Below are 22,432 nucleotides of genomic sequence, written 5' to 3'. Positions count from 1 at the left end.
GCTCAGAGCCTGAAATGCATATTTGCAAGCAAGAAATCCAGACGGTATCAAAACTCCGACCAATGAGCATTTTTAATGGGGCCGATTAGCATTTGATGGCCCATCTTCACCAAAACAAAGTACTGGTACTCGAGCAACTGGTACAGTCCCAGACATTTCGGTGCCACTCCCTGTTCAGGGGACACGTAAACAACGGGGTCAGTGACCGCTTGGGACAGGCCCAACCATTCAGATCCCCACCCACTTATTGGTTAGGAATCGAACGGAGTGACCAGGGATCACCCAATTAGTAGGGCCCAGGCTGAAGGACCACCCAAAAGAGCGCGAAAGCCCCTAAGTATAAGAAGAAGAGTCCATCACATGTTCGTCCTCTCTTGGACCTGGTACCCCAGTCACGGCCATCTCCAATTGCAGCAACACCAGAAGCAAGTACAAGTTCAACGTTCGCTACCAGACGGATGAGCCCAGCTGAGCAGCAGTTACTCCTTCGGACTCGATTGATCCAGAATCGAACAGCGGCCACTGTTTCTCTGGCCTAAGCCGGGTACCCGAAGTTAAGTACAGGTTGTCTTAGTCGATAGGTGTAGTTAACTAGTAGTGTTTATGTTGCATGACTGATTGTCTGTAAATAAAGTATCCTTGAACTAACTAACTGGTGTTTGGCTCTTTGGTCGCTAGCCGGCTGAAACTTGTGGTGGTATCATTCGATAAGTGGCGACTCTCAGCATTAGGGCATAGATAACATAGAAAGGAGGGCAAATTCACTGATTGCCATAATTGGAACAGAGCCACAGAAAGGACAGAGTAAAAGGAGAAAGGGCAACAGACTGACTGGGCATAATGCTGTGTGCTCAATGAAGATGTTTTTTGGTTTCTCAGCAGGCATCGCCTCCACAAGCTGGGCTTTGAAATTATTCCTAATTGTTTTGTTGGGAAGCTTGTGGCAACAGTAATATTTAATGAAGAAGATGCACAATACGGTGATTAAGTAACCCATTGCCAGCAGTACTTGCCATAATGCTCTGCTATTTCAGAGGATGCATTCCACCTCCTCCAGAGGCCAGGACTCGCTGAACCTACACCTCCAGATGTGACGGGTGAATGAATCCCATGTTTACATTCTCAACAGAAAACTTAATCCAATAGAACATTGCACCTAGACCTGAATTTTCTTATTACGCAAAGTGATATCTACTTCAGCACGGTAGTACATTGGTTAGCACAGTTGCCTCACAGCTCCAGGGTCCCAGGTTCGATTCCCGGCTGGGTCACTGTCTGTGCGGAGTCTGCATGTTCTCCCCGTGTCTGCGTGGGTTTCCTTCGGGTGCTTCGGTTTCCTCCCACAGTCCAAAGATGTGTGGGTTAGGTGGATTGGCCATGCTAAATTGCCGTTAGTGTCCAAAAAATGTTAAGTGGGTGTTACTGGGTTATGGGGTAGGGCTTCAGTAAGGTGCTCTTTGTAAGGGCCGGTGCAGACTCGAAGGGCCGAATGGCCTCCTTCTGTAAATTCTATGATTCTAAATGTATGATTCTATGATAGAGGGAATTCAAATTGAAATGATAATGCTTGCATTTATGTAGCATGTTTTGTGTCAAAACATCTGAAAATTAAAAACAAATTTAAATACCCAATTATTTTTTTCAATTAAGAGGAATGTAGTGTGGCCAATCCACCTAACCTGCACATCTTTGGGTTGTGGGCGTGAAACCTACGCAGACACAGGGAGAATGTGCAAACTCCACACGTACAGTGACCTGGGACTGGGATTGTGATATGGCCATTACACCAGCTTCACCGACTATTGCTTTGACCCAATGAGGTGAATTATCCGCCGGTGGAATTCTCTGTTCTGCCAGCAACGCACCCCCGCCCATGGGTTTCCCGGCCGCGCAGGGTGGCTACAGTGGGAAATCCCATACGGTGGCGGCGGCAACGGAGAATCCCATTGCCGGCGATGGTGCCCTGCCGAGAGACACGCGTCTGGGGAGGCAGAGAATTCACCCAAATGTCTTTCGCTGTTCACTCTAGATGCACATGGAAGCATCAGTAACTCCTAGTCCCAGACACAAGAGGTTACACAGCATCTCTAATGTAATCGCATCCAAAGGAGCTATGAGGGAAGACAGTTAAAAATTTGGTCAAAGTGATAGATTTTAAGGACCATCTTAGAGGAAGACATTTGGGTGAATTCTCTGCCTCCCCAGTCGCATGTCCCTCGGAACGAGAGAGGTGAAGAGGCATAGGGAGGGAATTCTGGAGCTTAATGATTCAGGAACTCAAAGCACAACCATCAATTGTGGGGCATTTAGAATTGCAAATGTACCAGAGGCCAGAATTGGAGCAGCTGAGAAATGCTGGACGTTCTGGAGGAAGCTACAATAGGAGGGAGGGGAAATTGCTAATAGGTTTTAGAGCCAGGGTAAGGGGAACAGTCGAAGCCCAGACACAACTGCAAACTCCTCATTGGAATCTCGCCGATATGGTGCCTCTCCTGATGGCCCATCTCTTAGAATTACAAATATCATTTATTACAAATATCATTTGAGGGATTAACGCTCTGACAATGCCTAAAATACTTTAGAACAGTTCCAACAAAGTTAGCAAATGTAACACTGCTATTCAAGAAATGAGGAAGAAAGAAAATTCAGGGCAGTTGGCAGGAAGTTTTTTCTTTATTATTTAATGCAATGCTGGGAACACCAACATTTACTGCCCATCCCTAACTGCCCTTGAACTGAGCAGCTTGTTAGGACATTTCAGAGGGTCTGGAATCACATGTAGACCAGGGGCGTCATTCTCCGACCCCCCAGAGGGTCGGAGAATGGCCGTTGGCCGCCGTGAATCCCGCCCCCGCCGGTTGCCGAAGTCTCCTAAGGGAGAAAAGTCGGCGGGGCGTTAATGGCGCCGCTGCCGCGGAGAATGTCACGGGTCTGCGCAAGGCAGCCGATTTTCGGCCTGCCGATATTCTCCCTTCCGGATGGGCCGAAGTCCCGTCGACGTGATGACCGTTCACGTCGACGTGAATCAAACCTCCTTTTCATCGGCGTGACCTGGTGCTCCAGGCTCACGCCGACCAGCGTGGAGGTGAGTGACGGCCTGGGGGGTTGGCTCTGGGCAGGAAATGGCGTGGCCGCAGTCTGATTGCGTGAGGAGAGGTGTGTCTCGGGTTGTGTGTGTGTGTGTGCGGCGGGGGGGGGGTTAGAGTAGGCTGGGCTCCGGGGGAGTGCCGGGAGGGGGTCCGTGCTGGGGTGGAGGTTGGGGGTTGGGGGGGTGTCCGTGCTGGGGTGGAGGTTGGGGGGGGGGTCCGTGCCGTGCCGGGGTGGAGGTTGGGGGGGGTCCGTGCCGGGGTGGAGGTTGGGGGTTGGGGGGGGTCCGTGCTGGGGTGGAGGTTGGGGGGGGGGGTCCGTGCCGTGCCGGGGTGGAGGTTGGGGGTTGGGGGGGGGGTCCGTGCTGAGGTGGAGGTTGGGGGGGGGGGGTCCGTGCCGAGGAGGGGGATGGGAGGGCAAGTGAGTTGGTCCACCTGGCCAGGTGCCAGCCTCCAACAGTTGGACCCATGCGGTCCATGCCACCTGGCTGGGGGGAGGAGGGGATATGGGCAATGATGACATGTCGTCGTTCCCCTCCCCCCCACCAGGCCGTCATGTTTTCAGATCATCCAGTGATGTTGGCCGCCGTGGTGGCAGCCGCTCATGTCTATGTTGCCCTGAATGAGGAGGAGGAGGAGAAGGAGGAGGAGCGTGCCAGAGAGGCGGCGCAGGCTGCCGCAGAGGGGCAGGCGGCAGCCGCCCAGGCTGGAGGGACACCTGACCGACAGGACGAGGAGGGGGAGGAGGACGTCGCGGCCCTACGGCAACGGAGGCACCCGAGGGCGCCCCGTGTGTACCGGCCCAGGCAGTCATACCAGGACCTCACGGACCGGGAATGCAGGAGGAGACTCCGGATGAGCCGGGAAACCGTGGCACACATCTGCCACCTGCTGGCACACCTGTCACCGCGTGGCACTGGCGGGGGACACCCTCTCCCCGTGTCTATCAAGGTTACGGTGGCCCTGAACTTTTATGCAACGGGGTCATTCCAGGCATCGAGTGGGGACCTGTCCGGCATATCGCAGACATCGGTGCATCGGTGCATCTGGGCAGTGACAGATGCCCTATATGCCATGGCGCACCACTACATCCGCTTCCCCGTGGACCGGGCCAGCCAAGGTGCCCGGGCCGTGGGCTTCTCTGCCGTTGCCGGGTTCCCCATGGTCCAGGGCGCGATCGATGGGATGCACGTCGCCGTGCGGCCACCTGCAGATAACAGGGCCGTGTTCACTAATAGGAAGGGGACCTATTCGAGGAATGTACAGGTGGTCTGCGACCACCGCATGATGATCCTGCACGTCTGCGCCCGTCACCCAGGCAGTGTACACGACTCATTCGTGTTGTCGCGGTCATCCATCCCCGGCATGTACGAGGGACGCCATCCCCGGCTGAGGGGCTGGTTGCTGGGCGACAGGGGCTACCCATTGCGATCGTGGCTGATGACGCCTATACGGAGGCCACGCAATGAGGCGGAGAACCGCTACAATGATGCCCATGTAGCGACAAGGGGAGTGATCGAGAGGTGCTTTGGCGTGCTGAAGATGCGTTTCAGGTGCCTGGACCTCTCTGGGGGCGCCCTCCAGTATCGGTCAGATAGGGTCGGCCGCATCATTGTGGTGTGCTGCGTCCTGCACAACATAGCCCAGCAGAGGGGCGATGTGCCGCAGGCAGAGGAGGGCGGAGTGGAGGAGCAGCAGGAAGAGGCCCAGTCCTCCCCAGATGAGGGGGATGGGGGCAATGGTCAGGGCAGACGGGGTAGACACAGGCGGGTGGCTGTCCACCGTTACCGGCTGGCCCAGCGGGCACGGGACAGACTGATAGACGCCCGCCTCACTGACTAGATGGGCGTGGGAATCGGGTTGTATGGCCACAGACCGCACACCATGGCAACAGCCGACCACCCCCACCCCCCACCCATCCACCCACCTAGCACCCTCACCCCCCTCCCCAACCCCACCCACCCCACCCGCATGCACACCACCCCCCCCCCCCCATTGCCGATCCACCTGCGGCACAACGGGCCGGGCTCACACAGTTGCGGGTGGACGCGTGTCTATCGCAGGCCATGGAGGATGATGACAACCCGCCCTGCGATGTGCTCCTGGCTCTACATCGTTGGACTATGTCTGACCCATGGCCACAGTACCACCATCCACCCGGACCATCCCTGCATGCGGCTGTGACACTGCAGCGCACGGTCCCGTCCTCTGCCCGTGGGATGTTGATGGCGGCCCAGGGGGAAGGGGGCAGACTCACATGGGGCTGAGGTAAGACCACCCCTCACACACACACTTGCGCTCAACGTACATGACACCCCCGCACACTTTGGATAGAGCACAAAGGCAGCTTCTGTAGGTGTAACATTGACTTTAATAACCAAAGGAGTTCATGCACGTGCCCTAGCCCCTAAAACTCATCTGTGCCCTGCACCCGTGCCAACTTACTCAGTGTCTAATTGTTTGGCCTTATGGGCCCTTTGACTACGTCTACGTGGTTCCCCAGACGGTACAGCAGAACTGGAGGTGGACTCCTGTGATTCCTGCCCTCTGACACTGGATCCCTTTGGCGGCCGTTTCCTGGGGCGTCCTGGCCTAGATGGGCCAGGCTGCGGCCCGGGCGACTGGGATGGCGAGCTGCCAGCCTGTCCTGCCCGTTGCCCACCCGATGCACCTGGGACGGAAGGGGGGGAGTCCGAGGTGTCGCGGTGTACCGGGACCTCCCCTACAGAGGGAGCCGGGACGGACCACACCACCTCCTCCTCCCTCGGGGTGCCCGATGGCCCCCAGGCCTCTACATGGGTGGGGGATGCGAACGGACTGGCCATCCGACGCCCCCCCGACATCTGGCGCTGCCAGTCCTGGAGGCCCGTGCTGGTATCGACAAGGGTCTGCAGGTTTGCAGCCATGGAGCCCAGGGTGTTGGCAAACCCTGTCTGTGACAGTGCGACGCCGGCTCGCACATGGCCACTGGCGCCGATGCCCTCAGCGATGGCCTGCAGAGACTGGGCCATGGCCTGCTGAGACTGGGCCATGGCCTGCTGAGAGTGGGCCATGGCCTGCAGAGACTGGGCTATGGCGTTGAGCGCCTCTGCCATCTGGCGCTGGCACTGGCTCATGGCCTCCTGTGAGAGGGCAGCCATTTCCTGGGCCACAGACGCCGCCTGCACGGAAGGCCCCAGGCCTCGCAAACCGTTCCCCATGTGGGCAGCACGGTAGCATTGTGGATAGCACAATTGCTTCACAGCTCCAGGGTTCCAGGTTCGATTCCGGCTTGGGTCACTGTCTGTGCGGAGTCTGCACATCCTCCCCGTGTGTGCGTGGGTTTCCTCCGGGTGCTCCGGTTTCCTCCCACAGTCCAAAGATGTGCAGGTTAGGTGGATTGGCCATGATAAATTGCCCTTAGTGTCCAAAACTGCCCTTAGTGTTGGGTGGGGTTACTGGGTTATGGGGATAGGGTGGAGGTGTGAGTTTAAGTGGGGTACTCTTTCCAAGAGCCGGTGCAGACCCGATGGGCCAAATGGCCTCCTTCTGCACTGTAAATTCTATGTTAAATTCTATGTCTATGTCTGACACCGTTGCACCCATTGCCTCCACCGCGGACGCCACCCGTGCGGTGTCAGCCTGGGTGGCACGCATGACCGGCACCACTCCCAGCTCCTGTACGCGGGTGGACTCCTCCACCTGCGACCGCAGCCGCCGCAAGCCGCCCGTCACCCTCTTCGCTCGTCTCCGGGTCGGTGGTTGCATCGGATCTATGTGTGGGTGTGGTCACTGCAGGATCCCGGGATCCATCTGGGCGGCAGATGTTCGCTTGGGCTGGGCTGCCCTCCGACCACCCGGTCCCTCTGCTGCTCCTACCTCCACCTGCTGTACCGGGATGGCTGTGTTGTGCGCACCAGTGAGTGTACCAGACGCCTCATCACTAAAGTGCCCAACCGTGGTAAGTGTTTCTGCGATGGTGGAGGGTGTTGGTGACAGCAGTGGCGTTGTGTAGTGCTCTTCGTCCCACTCTGAGTCCATGGCACTTTGGGGTGGGGGTTCGTCTCCACCCATCCACTCTGACTCACTGTCCGGTATTTCGTCTTCCTGGGTAGTGCTGTCCCGGGTAGGGGTGTCCTGGGTAGTGCTGTCCCGGGTAGGGGTGTCCTGGGTAGTGGTGTCCTGGGTAGTGGTGTCCTGGGTAGTGGTATCCTGGGTAGTGGTGTCCTGGCTCGGATGTGACGGGGGCCTGTGGCTGCCCCCCTCATCGCTGGGTGGTCGCTCCCGCACGTGACGGGGGTGTCGTCTCCCTGTTGCTCCAGGTCTCTCCGTCTCCCGTGGTGTGCGAGGGGCATCCTGCGGGCGTCGCATGCTGGAGGGTGCGGGTCTCTCGGTCTCCCATGGTCTCCGAGGGGCATCCTGCGGGCGTCGCATGCTGGAGGGTGCGGGTCTCTCCGTCTCATAGAACATTACAGCACAGTACAGGCCCTTCGGCCCTCGATGTTGCGCCTACCTGTGAAACCACTCTAAAGCCCATCTACACTATTCCCTTATCGTCCATATATCTATCCAATGACCATTTGAATGCCCTTAGTGTTGGCGAGTCCACTACTGTTGCAGGCAGGGCATTCCACACCCTTACTACTCTCTGAGTAAAGAACCTACCTCTGACATCTGTCTTATATCTATCTCCCCTCAATTTAAAGCTACGTCCCTTTCTTTGTTCTACGTACATTTCTTTGTTCTTTGTTTGTTTGTTGTCCCCTTGTGCTAGACATCACCATCCGAGGACAAAGACTCTCACTGTCCACCCTATCCAATCCTCTGATCATCTTGTATGCCTCAATTAAGTCACCTCTCAACCTTCTTCTCTCTAACGAAAACAGCCACAAGTCCCTCAGCCTTTCCTCATAAGATCTTCCCTCCATACCAGGCAACATTCTGGTGAATCTCCTCTGCACCCTTTCCAATGCTTCCACATCCTTCCTATAATGCGGCGACCAGAATTGCACGCAATACTCCAAATGCGGCTGCACCAGAGTTTTGTACAGCTGCAACATAACCTCACAGCTCCGAAACTCAATCCCTCTACCAATAAAAGCTAACACACCGTACGCCTTCTTAACAACCCTCTCAACCTGGGTGGCAACTTTCAGGGATCTATGTACATGGACACCGAGATCTCTCTGCTCATGCACACTGCCAAGAATCTTACCATTAGCCCAGTGCTCTGTCTCCGTTATTCCTTCAAAAATGAATCACCTCACACTTTTCTGCATTAAACTCCATTTGTCACTTCTCTCCCGTGGTCTCCGAGGGGCATCCTGCGGGCGTCGCATGCTGGAGGGTCCGGGTCACTCCGTCTCCTGTGGTCTCCGAGGGGCATCCTGCGGGCGTCGCATGCTGGAGGGTCCGGGTCTCTCCGTCTCCTGTGGTCTCCGAGGGGCATCCTGCGGGCGTCGCATGCTGGAGGGTGCGGGTCTCTCCGTCTCCTGTGGTCTCCGAGGGGCATCCTGCGGGTGTCGCATGCTGGAGGGTGCGGGTCTCTCCGTCTCCTGTGGTCTCCGAGGGGCATCCTGCGGGCGGTCTGCATCTGCGGGGATGGGTGCCTGGACGTTTGGTCCTGCGATACACAATGAAGCATGCATGGTTAGACATCAGGCAGTGATCAGGTGATACGGGGGAGGGGGATATAGGGGAGGGGGGATATGGGGACGGGCTGTCGGTGGCTCACTCGCTAGTACGCCCCCGACCTCTGCATCAGCAACCTCCCGGTCCTCAGGTCCGCCAGCCAGTTCCAGGGCCCTTTCCTCGTGTACGGTCAGTGGCCTCTCATCAGCGGGCCCTCCTCCAGTCCTCACATGCTCCCTATTGTTGTGTGCGCGCTTCTCCTGTGCGGGGGGGGGGGGGGGGGGCAGGGGTAAAAGGCAACAGTGTTAGGCAGGTATATGAGTGCACGCCATCGGTTGCGCGTGCATTGCAGAGGTTAAGGTTAGGGCTGGATTCACTTGGGGATCTGGGGGAAATGGGGGAGGGGGGATATGGGGGATATGGGGGAGGGGGGATATGGGGCAGGGGGGATATGGGGGAGGGGGGATATGGGGGAGGGGGGATATGGGGAGGGGGGATATGGGGAGGGGGATATGGGGGAGGGGGGATATGGGGGAGGGAGGATATGGGGGAGGGGGGATATGGGGATATGGCGGAGGGGGGATATGGGGGAGGGGGGATATTGAGGAGGGGGGATATGGGGGAGGGGGGATATGGGGGATATGGGGGAGGGGGGATATGGGGGAGGGGGGATATGGGGGAGGGGGGATATGGGGGAGGGGGGATATGGGGAGGGGGGATATGGGGAGGGGGGATATGGGGGAGGGGGGATATGGGAGAGGGGGGATATGGGGGAGGGGGGATATGGGGGATATGGGGGAGGGGGGATATGGGGGAGGGGGGGATATGGGGCAGGGGGGATATGGGGAGGGGGGATATGGGGAGGGGGGATATGGGGATATGGGGAGGGGATATGGGGGAGGGGGGATATGGGGGAGGGGGGATATGGGGGAGGGGGGATATGGGGAGGGGGGATATGGGGGAGGGGTGGATATGGGGGATATGGGGGAGGGGGGGATAAGGGGGAGGGGGGATATGGGGGATATGGGGGAGGGGGGATATGGGGAGGGGGGATATGGGGATATGGGGAGGGGGATATGGGGAGGGGGATATGGGGGAGGGGGGATATGGGGGAGGGGGATATGGGGGAGGGGGGATATCGGGGAGGGGGGGATATGGGGGATATGGGGGAGGGGGGATAAGGGGGAGGGGGGATATGGGGGATATGGGGGAGGGGGATATGGGTGAGGGGGGATATGGGGGATATGGGGAGGGGGGATATGGGGAGGGGGATATGGGGGAGGGGGGATATGGGGGAGGGGGGATATGGGGGAGGGGGGATATGGGGGAGGGGGGATATGGGGAGGGGGGATATGGGGGAGGGGGGATATGGGGAGGGGGGATATGGGGGATCTGGGGGAGGGGGGATATGGGGGAGGGGGGGATATGGGGAGGGGGGATATGGGGGATATGGGGGAGGGGGGATATGGGGAGGGGGGGATATGGGGGAGGCTCACCCTGCCTGCCCTGACGAGGTCGTTCACCTTCTTGTGGCACTGGGTGCCTGTCCGTGGTGTCAGAGCCACAGCGGTGACGGCCTCTGCCACTTCCCTCCACAGACGCCGGCTGTGGCGTGGGGCAACTCTGCGGCCGTGCCCGGGATACAGGGCGTCCCTCCTCTGCTCCACCACGTCCAGGAGCGCCTCCACATCGCGTGACTCGAACCTCGGGGCTGAGCGATGGCCAGCCATCCAGTCGGGTGTTGCGGTCGGGTATTCCGGTCGGGTGGGGGAGCAGCGCGGCCTTATGAGCCGTCACGCCATGCAGCGCGTATGACGCTGCACGGCGTGAACCACTGCGCAAGCGCGGATCCCGTTACGTCGCTGCTAGCCCACTTCGGGCCGGAGACTATCGACCCATTTTTCCGACGTGACGCAAGTCGGTTTTGCGCCGTTTTTTGCGCCGATCGGTGGACTTTCCGCCGATAACGGAGAATTTCGCCCCAGGTAAGGATGTCAGGTTTCCTTCCCTCAAGGAGATGAGACAACCAAGTGTATTTTTATGCCAATCAATGACACATGGTCACCATCACTGAGACTAACTTTTATGAATTGAATTTAAGGGCGGGATTCTCCGGCCTCCAGCTGCATGTTTCTTGGCGCTGGGACGCAGCCCACCATTCGCTGGCGGCAGAATTCTATGCTCCCGCCACTGTCAATGTGTTCTCGTTGAAGCCACCCCAGGTCGCAGGCTAACCCACAGGAAGGGGTGCGCTGCCAGCGGGACCAGAGAATCCCGCTGCCGGCGAACAGCTGGAGAATTCTGGCCTAAATTTCACCAGCAGCCATGGTGGGATTTGAATCCATGGCACCTGAGCATTAGCCTGAGCCTCTGGATTACTAGAGTGACATTAGCACTATGCGAACATCTCCCCCTAAATCACAGTACTGGCTCATGGAGCTGGGGGCGGGGGGGGGGGGGGGGGTAAATATCTAAGCATGGATGGAGGATTGGTTAACAAACAAGCAGCAGTGAGTAGAGATAAATGGAGCATTTTCAAGTTGTCAGACTGCAACTAGTGGATTGCTACAAGGATCAGTGCTGGGCCTCAGCCAATTGCAACCTTTATAAATAAGAGACAGAGAGTAATGTATCCAAACTTGCTGATGATAGAATGCTATACAGAAATGCAGTTGTGAAGAGGACACAATGAGGCTACAAAGAGATACAGAGAGCTTAAGCGAATGGGCAACAAGGTGGCAAACGGCGCAGTGTGGGGTAGTGTGAGGTTATTCACTTTGATCGTAAGAATAGAAATGTAGAATAATGTTAGAATAGGCATGAAATGTTGATTAACCGAGTGATTTGGGTCCACTTGAACAAGAACACAGAAAGTGAGCATACAGGTATAGCAAGCAAATAGGAAGTCAAATGGCATGTTGGTTTTTATTGGAAGGGAGTGCAAGAAGAAGAGTCTTGTTATATCTGGATCAGACTTTGGTAGGACCAGACTTGGAATATTTTGCATAGTTTTTGTCTGAATATCTATGGGAGGATTTGAAAGACTTTGAAGCTGCTATGCAGATGCTGGCCTCCTCCAGCATCTTGATAAATAATCATAGAATTTACAGTGCAAAAAGAGGCCATTCGGCCCATTGGGTCTTCACCCACCCTTGGAAAGAGCAGCTCCTTAAGGCCCCTCCTCCATCCTATCCCCGTAACCTAATAACCCAATCTAACCTTTTTGGACACTAAGGGCAATTTAGCATGGCCAATCCACCTAACCTGCACGTCTTTGGACTGTGGGAGGAAACCGGAGCACCCGGATAAAACCCACACAGAAACGGGGAGAACGTGCAGACTCCACTAGATTGGTTCCTTAGGTGAGAGAGCTGTCCTATGATAAGATGCTGATAAATTGAGCCTGTACTCTCTGGAGTTCAGAAGAATGAGAGGTGATCTCAATGGAATATGCAAGATGCTGATGGAGTTGACCGGCTAGACACTGATAGGCTGTTTTCCCTTGGCTGGGGAATCCAGAATATGGGGGGCACAGCTTCAGTGTAAGAGGTCATTCATTTCGGGTTGAGATGGGGAGAAATGTCTTTCCTTTGTGGATCTTTGGAACCCAGAGGGTTGTGATGCTCCATTGGTAAGTATAGTCAAAACTGGAATTGAGAGATGTTTGATCTCAGAGCATCAAGAGATATGGGGAGTGGTGGGAAGTGGAGTTGAGGCAGCTCCACCAATATTGTATTAATTGGTGGGGCAGGTTCAAGGAGCCCTATGACCTCCTCCAGCATCTTCATAGATAATCATAGAATTTACAGTACAGAAGGAGGCCATTCGGCCCATCGAGTCTGCCCCAGCCCTAGGAAAGAGCACCCTACTTAAACCCACACTTCCATCCTATCCCCGTAACCCAGTAACTCCACCTAACTTTTCTGGACACTAAGGGCAATATAGCATGGCCAATCCACCTAACCTGCACATCTTTGGACTGTGGGAGGAAACCGGAGCACCCGGAGGAAACCCACGCAGACACGGGGAGAACGTGCAAACTCCACACAGACAGTGACCAAGCCGGGAATCAAACTGGGAACCCTAGAGCTGCGAAGCAACAGTGCTATGCACTGTGCTACCCCTATGCTAACATGCCGCTCCACGGTACGGTAGTTATGAATGTAATTATGAATGCTCCCTCAGTTCTGCGCTGAACAAGCTCTGTAACATAAGAACAATTTTGCAGAATATTTTCTCCAATTAATAAATAACACCTCCTTTTGCAGTGAAAAGCATTTTGAAGTGGCTGAGGTCACACTATCGCACACGATCAAGTTCCTGCAACTCCATTTAAACTGAGCTATGTCAAGAATGTCTCACAATAGTGATGGTGCCTGTAACTATCCAACTGAAGTAATGAGCCAGCATAACATTAACGGTGGGTGAGGATCTTTGAGGTCTGAAGGAAGCCACTTTGTGACACTGGAACAGTTACACTGGCATCATTAAATATAATACTCACCTAGTGCTCAAGGGGAAACACAAATAGTTACTCCAAAGGAATATTCTGGGCATGGGACCAACTGTAAACATCTTTTACATATTTTGTAGGATTTAGAGGTCAGCTGGGAACTAAAGATTCTCCTTCCAGAATACCCATGCCACTCTCCCCCCTTTCCCAACACCTAACTGCATTTTGCCATGATGCCATTCATGACCATTTAATCCTATTTCACACCTGTAACAGTCTCCTCATGTGAAACACAGCCCTGACCTCTTGATCTGTCACCTCATTGACCTCATCTATTACAATAAATATTTATCCTCCTCCGCCCATTGCGTTAAATTCGGTCGGTGAAGCTGGGACAGTTCGGTTCCAATCTCACTTTGATTTATTGGTGACTAGATTTCTGGGCCTGAAGGTTCAGAAGTAGCCTCTGTTAAGCAAAGCCTAACACAAATTGTCAACAGAGTTTTGAAATGTAGCCAACAAAGAAGTGTATTAAATTTAAACGTTATTTATGAGACAGAAGAGAGGTCTTGTGGTGCAGTGGGTAGTGTCCCTGCCTCTGAGCAGCAGCAATTGCTGGTGTATTATGGGTATATCCTGAACAGGCAAAACCACAAATCCATCAGTCGCCTCAAAGGCAGAGCTTCCGGGTGCGATTTAGCAGGAAAAACAGAGTCTCGTTTTGGGTGTGACTAACGGGGTGTTGGTCGGAGCCTGCAGTGCCGAGAACGACCCCGCTATCAAAAGGAACTGTTCTTTTTTGGATTTGGTGAGGAACGCCCCACAAAGACCGCACTTACCCTCATCCCGCGAGGCTGGGATCCAGATCGCAACATCTCGAGAGATCTTTTTAGATCTCGCGAGGAATTCCGAGCATCGCAAATCTTGGCCTTGTCGCGTCATTGGGTCAGGCGCAACGAGGCCATTCGATTGCACCCAGTTTGTTACATTCATCAAACAGAGATGGATTAATTGACTCTGGTAGGTCTAAGGGTAGAAGATTGTTGCATACCCAAGGATATTCTCTATGGTGAAGTAGCTGGTGCCAGGTGACCAGTAGGATGCCAAAAACACTGCTTCAAGGATTCTTGCAGGAATGGCATGAGGGTCCCTCAACACTGATTATTTCACCTCGGAGTAGCTAATGACAAAGGAAAATGGCGACAACTCCTGAGGCCTGGTGTGCACCATCGGTGATAACCAGTGACTACAGCAGTTTGGCAACAGACACCAACGCCAAAAACAACAACTTGCAACACTTGGTAGCTTCATGTGTGGCATTTGTGGCACAGCCTGCCTCTTGAGGATTAGCCAATTCAGCCATCGGCAAAGGCGCTCCATTTGAGGCCACCTCATCAGAATGAATTTTCTCGCTGTGTATCCATCATCTTTTGTAGGATGCCGGAGCTGGACTGAACTGTTCCTTCTGCCGAAGTGCGTCCCCTCACACTTCTATGTATTAAATTTAATCTGCCACTTGTTTGCCACTACTGCCAGCCTATCAATGTCCTGGTATCATCCTAACCTTTTGTCCCTGCTTGATATCATGGGAAATTTTCAAATGTTATCCTGTATACCAATATCATAGTCATTTATAAATATATATATATATATGTATACATATTAAAAAAACTGATTCTTGCAGAATACAAGTGTCCTCCAGTCTGAAAAACAACTGTACCATGATACATTATTTTCTGTCCAGAAGTCAGTTTTCTGATCGAAGCTGACTTTGACCCTCATTCCATGAGCCTCAATTTTGTTAACCAGCCTTTTAAGTGCTGACAAACATTTTCATCCACTGAGTTCAACCTTCTCTGTTACTTCAAGAAAAATAATCAATCAGAATAGTCAAGCATGATCTGCCTTTTACAAACCCGTGCTGGTTTCCTTAATTAACTTGTGTCTGTTCGTCTTAACTTGATCATTATTTCACAAACTTTGCCCACCACTGATGTTAAATAAACTGACCTGTGGTTTCTAGGACTGTCCTCACAACCTTTCTTAAATAGGGCATTGCATTTTTGACTTTCCAATCCTCTGGGACCTCCCTTGTATCAAGGGGAATTTGAAAGATCATGGCAACACATTCCACCATCTCTACTCCCACTTCCCTTAGCAACCTGGGACACAAGTCACCTAGGTCAGGTGACTTATCCACTCGAAGCTTAGCCAGCCTTCCCAGCCTATCAATTTTTACTTTATCCACTACCTCTACCATCTACACGTCCACCGATATTTTGCCAGCATCTTCTTTCTTAGTAAACACCAAACATGAACATTACTCGTTTGATGTAGGAGGCAGGCTGCTTGCAAAAAGTGAAGCTCCACAAACAGGAGTTAGGCAATGACCAAATAATCTGCTTTAATAATGTTGGTGCAGTTCCCTGAGATTGGTGTTAGGATCGCTGCTCTTCCTGATACACATCAATGTCCTAAACCTTGGCATAAAGGGCACAATTGCAGAATTAGAGAATGATGTGAAGCTTGAAAGTATTGTGAACCATGAAGGCAGTGGTGAACTTCAAAATGACATAGACAGGTTGATGCAATAGGTGGTAAAGCGGCAGATTAAATTTAATGCAGAAAAGTATGAAGTGATTAATTTGGTAATAAGATCGCAGAGGAAATGAAAAATAAAGAGGGTGCAGGAATAAAGGGACCGCGATGTACAGGGGCATGAATCATTGAAAGTGACTTTCTCAATAGAGGCACAGAGCATAAAATCGGCGAGGTTATGTTAAAACTGTACAAAATACTGGTTCAACTTCAACTGGAATATTGCACACAGTTCCTGGGCATCACACATCAGAAAAAAATTAGAAGGGCATTAGGGAGTGCAGAAAGAAATCACAAGAATATTTCCAAGGATGAAGAAATTAGTTGCACAGAAAAAGTGGAGAAATTGTGACTGTTTTCCTTGGGAAGAGAAGGTTGAGAGGAGATTTGATAAAGATATTCTAAATCATGATGGGTCAGGATAGAGTAGGTACAGAAAAACTCTTCCTGTTGGTCGGAAGGTGGTGAAAGACAGGGCACAGAGTTAAAGTGATGACCAAAAGAAGCAGTAATGACATGAGGAAACATGTTCTCACACAGCGACTGGAATGCAGATGTAGTGGAGGCACGAACATTTGAGGCCTTCAAAGGGAGTTGGATCATTATCTGAAAAGGAAAACTGTGCGGGGCTAAGGGAAGGGGAGTGGCACTGGGTGAATTGTTCCTTCAGAGGGCCAGCACAGGCATGATAGGCCGAGTGGCCTCCTTCTGTGCTGTAACCACTCAAACATTGAGGGATAATCCGGCCAATGGGGTTTCCCATTGTGGGCCACCCAGCGGTGTCAGGAAACACGCGGGCGTGGGTGCGCTGCCAGCAGGGCGGAGGATCCCACCAACAGAGAATCCCCCAATAGACCTCTAGCAGCACTACACCCCATCAGTCTTTAACTGTAGCACAGCCTTGAGTCTGTGCTCAGATCGCAGGGGTGGGATTTGAACTCACAACCTCCTGACTCAAGGGTGGGAGTGCTGGCCACTGAGGCATAGCTGATACCAAATTCCCAGGTTTGGTCACACCCCTTTTCTTCAAAGGTGCCGAGCATTTTCTTTAAAAACAAAGCACGATTGTAATAGAGGACATAGAAAGATTACAACGTTTGGTTCAAGTAAAATTTAGCTGCTCTCTCCTAGTTACTGTTATGTTTCGCATTTGCTCAGGATCACATATCATATTCCAATCTATAATTAAAAGCACATTGAGGCTCACTTCTGAAGTGACTTTTTTTTTAGCAGTCATGGTGCGTATTTGTTATAATGAGTCTCTCGCAATCTCTTTTTGTACACAACTGGTAATAATGGATTCACTTACAGATGTACCACTGACGGCTCATTCTACACAACACGTCTGAAGGCTAGGTAACATTTCTCCCAGTTGCATGTTTTCCACCTCAAAGGCACTGGGTCTTGAACGGCCAGCCTTACCTGCTCTCCAGGCCTGACAGACCATTTAAGGACTGAGCAGTGCTTGACACTGGAGACTACTAGTCAAAAATAGCCTTAGTAGCTCAGCAATAAATCAAGGGCAGCTGATCTCGAAATCTCTGTGAACTGACAAGGCAGCTACTCCTCCCCTTTAAGGCTCCAATGTATGATACATGTGTAGAATGACATAACATACAACACGGAAACAGGCTTTTAGGCCCACAACTGGTTCGTACCAGTGTTTCTGCTTCACACGAGCCTCCTCCCTCCCACTTAACCTGATCAGCACAACATACATCTATTCCTTTTTCCTTTGTGGGGTACCCCTGAAATGTATCTATGCTATTTGCCTCAACAGCCCCACACAATTCTGAGTTTTCCAATCTCACCTCGAGGTAAAGAAGTTTCTCCTGAAATTCTGTCCAGACGATGGATAGATTCTGCGGATAGAGGCCGGGAGATTCTCCGACCTTGTCTGTCCCGTCACTGCTGCCGGCAAGATCGGCAGAATTTGGCACTCAGCCAAAACTCCATTCACTGCAGGGGGATCAGAGAATCCCAGCCATGGGCGAGGTCGGAGAATTCCGGCTAGAGTCTTGTTACGTAAGGGAATCTAAGGTTATCGGGGGGTAGACAGGAATTCGAAACACAAACAGATCAGTCATGATCTTATTCAATGGCAGAGCAGGCTCAAGGGGCCGAATGGCCTAATCCTGCTCCTAATTCATATGTTTGTAATTTGTATACATGAACTGATATCAATCTGCAGACTTTGGACTATCCTTCATTCCTGTTTTTTCTAAGACACATCAGATGATCCTTCATGTCTCACAGCTATATTTCTTAGGATATGCCTTTTATATGACTAAGTGGTTATTCTCATGTGGAGTTGTATATGGATAGTCAAGCCTGATTTGACTTGATCAAATCTAAGTTAGAGGAATCGGGAGATGGGGAATAATGGAATCAATGTGGGGAGGGATGAAAGGGAGGGGGAAAAGAGGGGAGTGACGCTAGAATGCCTGACCACAAAAATTGAATTAAATAATTTCTGGCAAACTGCAGTTTGGCTTCAGACCAAAATATTATAAAGACAATCGCAGCATTACCTTCTGTCATTAGATCTACTATTGAGTGAATCACTGATACTGTCTCAGGTGTATGTGAAAGTGATTTTGGTGTCTTCTCTTGCACATGGTGTCTAATCACAGTATTGAATGGCCAGGGTGTCTGCCTACAAACCGACATCAAAGCCCATCTTTCTGTCACTGCAGTTCAACTCATAATTCACCCAGGAACCCACGAAGGCTCCTCAGACAGCACCTTCCAAACCCCATAACCATTGCCATCTAGAAGGACAAGGGCAAGAGACACATGGGAATACCACCACCTGGAAATTCCCCCCCAAGTCACTCAGCATCCTGATCTGGAAATTTATCAACGTTCCTTCATTGTCGCTGGGTAAAAATCCTGGAACACCTTCCTTACCAGCACTGTGGGTGTTCCTACGCCACATGGACCATCGCAGTTCAAGAAGGCAGCTCACAGCCAACTTCTCGAGGTCAAATTTTAAAAATATGCGTTCAAGGGATGTGAACGTTTTCTGGCGAGACCAGCATTCATTGCCCATCCCACACCGTTCTGCAGGAGGGAGTTACAGGATTTTGAAAAGTGCTCAGGAGCCTGGGTGAATTTAGCAATGGGCAATAAATGGACAATAAACGCTGGCCTGCATCAATCCTGCAAATATACCAGGCGCACATGAACAAAAATGTGCTGTGAACTTTGCTTACTCTGTAAAGCGATGCCAAAACTCCAGATATGGAACAAGTGGATCATAAGTGGACTAATTGCTTCTTCAATTGCGAGTGGCTGGCTCTTCAAAACATCATGTAAACACAGTGGGCTGAATTTTCTTTCTGAGGTGGAATCGGAGGTAGGTTCTGGGATGTTGTGCTGACAGCTTCTCACTACCAGGTGGCATGCCATTCTGTTGGTATAATCTGAACTCTAGCCTATTTCTAGGAGTGAAGGCTGCCAGTCTGTCAACAGCAGATAACTAATTGTGCCAATCAAAGTGCCAAATATGGGCACTCTTCACAAACTGTATGGATTTTCCAGATGGCATATGGGCCCCTGATGTAGCTGATGTCTGAATAGTCTTTGGTGGCATCGCCTGGTGCGAAGTTCACATTGGACTGTGAGGGCTGCAGTGACATCTGGAGGCCATCGTGTGAAGGAGGTCCCTTTCTGCAATGATGGCCTGGCAACTGCGGCTACGGTATCCTTTCTGCCATTTACAAGTCTTCAGAGGGCTTCTATCTGGAGGCACCCTCTTAGTCTCCTACCTGAAGCAGCAATCTCCACCTTTTCTGATGAGGCTGCTGGCTGCCTCGAGCCTTCGATGCTCCCATTGACCCTCCTGCCTGCAGAGCCTTCCCGCCATCCCTAATTGGTAATAGCTCCCGTAGTCAGCTTCCTAATTGGCCGCCTCCTTGTAAATATTCTGAGCCACTTAAAATGGCCAACTCCCGATTCAAAATGGCGAACGGCAAAGGCTGATGGGAAAGTCAGTCAACAGGACGAAAATGAGCAGCTGCAGGTTGGCTGTGTATTTACCTCTGGAAAGGCCAGACAAGATCGATACCAGCAACCATCAGCATAACAAAACACCAGCCACCTGCATACTAATGAGCAATCCCCGGGAACAATAAGCAACATTTAGACACGTAAAGCAAAACCAGACTCTTCGGCGCCAGCAGAAGCCTACACAAAAGGAGGTGAGTGGGAACGAGTGTGTGAGATTTTTGCATTTTAATTTGGGGTAGGTGGGAGAATAATTAACCTTTTATTTTGTTTAAACTCACAAAAACATGCCGCTGTGCTTATTTAATTTGGATCCAAACTCTGAGGGTAAGCGAATGCACACAGATCAAGGGAGGTAAGGGAACATGCACATTCTTTCCGTGACACTGTGAACAATGCTTCAGTGGAAGTGGATTCTCCATGATAACAAAATGACAAGGGAATTAAGAATGAGAAATTAAAAATGGGAATTAAGAAACCGTGCATTTGTTATGGGCCAGGGTTTAGAGAACCCCAAAGTGTATCATGGAGTTCACCTGACTCACAACTTTTACTAGATTGTGGTTTGGAGAGCACACGGCCCACTCTACAGGTGTGGTAGAGCAGAAATGGAAAAGTATTTTTTAAAGCAAAACAATGTTTATTCTATGAGCTCAAGTTAACCTTTTTAAAACATACAGTGAACATCTTAGCAACCATTAATTCAAATGCAACCCCGAAAGACTACAACACTAAGTAAACCTTTAAGCTTTCCTTTTTAACATCCATACGACTTTATCAGAAGTACATCAGGTTAAAGTCACGATTGAAAACATTTATAATTCTGAATTCACCAAATAATCCAGAGATAGTCTGGCAGAGAGAACAGCAGTACACCTGCTTGGTCTGGCTTCAGCTCCAACACTGAAAACAAAACTAAAATGCACACTGAGCAAACAGCCTAAAACTAAAGTAAAAAGCGGACAGACAGCCCAGCTCCACCCACTCTCTGACATCACTGCAGTAGTAAACACCCATTTTTTAAAGGTACTCTCACATGTCACATTGAGTTCCATCCTCAGAAGAAAGGAGCTTCTGGAATGCAGGAAAGAGTTACAGAGGTACACTGTATAGCCGCCATAAATTCCACAGTTGGGCTGCCAGGCATAAATACTCTATTCTTTAACATTACTTTTGTTAAGTTGTATTTTTTCTTCACCAAGCAAATGATGGGTTGAAAGATCATCGACTTGAAATGTCAACCCTCTTTCTCTCTTCATGCTGTCTGGCCTGGTGAGTATTTCCAGCATTTCCTGTTTGCATCAGGGAATAGAATGTTCTGCTTGTTCCTCCTCAGTAAACAGTGGCAGCCCAAGATTAAAATTTTTTTTTAGTGTGCCCAATTAATTTTTTCCAATTAAGGGGCAATTTAGCGTGGCCAATCCACCTACCCTGCACATCTATGGGTTGTGGGGGCGAAACCCACGCAAACACGGGGAGAATGTGCAAACTCCACACGGACAGTGACCCAGAGCCGGGATCGAACCTGGAACCTCGGCGCCGTGAGACTGCAGTGCTGACCCACTGCGCCACCGTGAGTGGCAGCCCAAGATGATACACAGTGACTCACCTTACAAAATTAAAGTGTGGCTAAAGCCAAGAGATTAGTCAGCAGAAGTGGGATGTGACAGGCTGAGTGGTGGCACAAGTGTCTGCACTCAATAGCTCCCAGTCCATGACATCTTTATTTTAAAATTCTCATCCTTGTGATCAGATCAGTTTGTGCCCTCAACCATCTCTATCCTTGTAGCTCCCTCCAGTGCTGCAACCCTTTGAGTTTGCTCTGCTCTTCCCTTGCACACCTCCAATTTTTTCCCTCCGATTTTGGAGGCTGTGACTTCAGCTACGAAGGCATTAAGCTCTGGTATTTCTTCCCTAAACTTGTCACCTCTCTAACTGTCCGTCTCCTCCTTTCAGTCACTGCTCATAAGCTACCCCTTTTGGTCACCGGTCCTTTATTTTGCTTGGTATCAAATGTCGTTTGATAACTGTCCTGTGAAATGTCTTAGGATGTTTTGCTACATGAAAGTTGCTATCTAAGTTTCTGCATTATAATTGAGAGGGAGTTTGTGGGCGGCAGAGTCAGCCAAGAGATCTCTTGCATAGCTAACGCAATGAAGATTGGATTACTGGTTGCAGCATTCAGAGGATGATTAGCGATTAATCTGCAAGAGGTTTTCAGAAGCCTCAGAAACCATATCATAATACCGTCAGATCCCTCAGCCCTTCCCAACATTCCATTGCCACTTTGAAAGGATGTCTCCTTTTTAAAAAGTTATTTCACAGGTCTGACGTTACTGGCTGGGGCGGCCTTTTTATTGCCCACCCTATGTTTAATCCTTTTGATGTCTTTATCTTTGCTGTCGACCCCACAAATGAACCCAATCCTCCCATTCTGCACCATTTAACGGGCTTCAAGGAAGTGCTAGAAAGGGATTATTCAGGCGTATTTGAAAATATTTTTTCAATGCTTGGTAAGCAAGGAAAGAGGAAAGGAACAGCATGAAGTGTAGCAGTAAAGTTGCGTCAAATGATCAGCTTATGAGCTGTAAAGTTCAATGTGTTCTTTTCAGAATGTGGGCCGATATTCTCCGACCCCCGCCGGGTTGGAGAATCGCCGGGGGCTGGCGTGAATCCC

At 51.3% G+C, this 22,432-nt stretch overlaps 1 protein-coding gene across 1 annotated transcript in view; it reads right to left on the bottom strand.

Moving 5' to 3' along the window:
- The window catches only part of LOC140398062 (uncharacterized), a 132,763-nt gene extending 115,583 nt beyond the window's left edge, over positions 1–17,180 (bottom strand). Inside the window, exon 1 of the mRNA XM_072486273.1 lies at positions 17,057–17,180. The gene's annotated coding sequence lies outside the window, so the exon portion shown is untranslated. The remainder of the gene's footprint in view (positions 1–17,056) is intronic.
- Between the last annotated feature and the right edge of the window lie 5,252 nt (positions 17,181–22,432).

This window comes from Scyliorhinus torazame, chromosome 21 (genome assembly GCF_047496885.1).
Source record: "Scyliorhinus torazame isolate Kashiwa2021f chromosome 21, sScyTor2.1, whole genome shotgun sequence".
Taxonomy (NCBI): Eukaryota; Metazoa; Chordata; class Chondrichthyes; order Carcharhiniformes; family Scyliorhinidae; genus Scyliorhinus; species Scyliorhinus torazame.
This window is presented reverse-complemented; position numbering and strand designations above follow the sequence as displayed.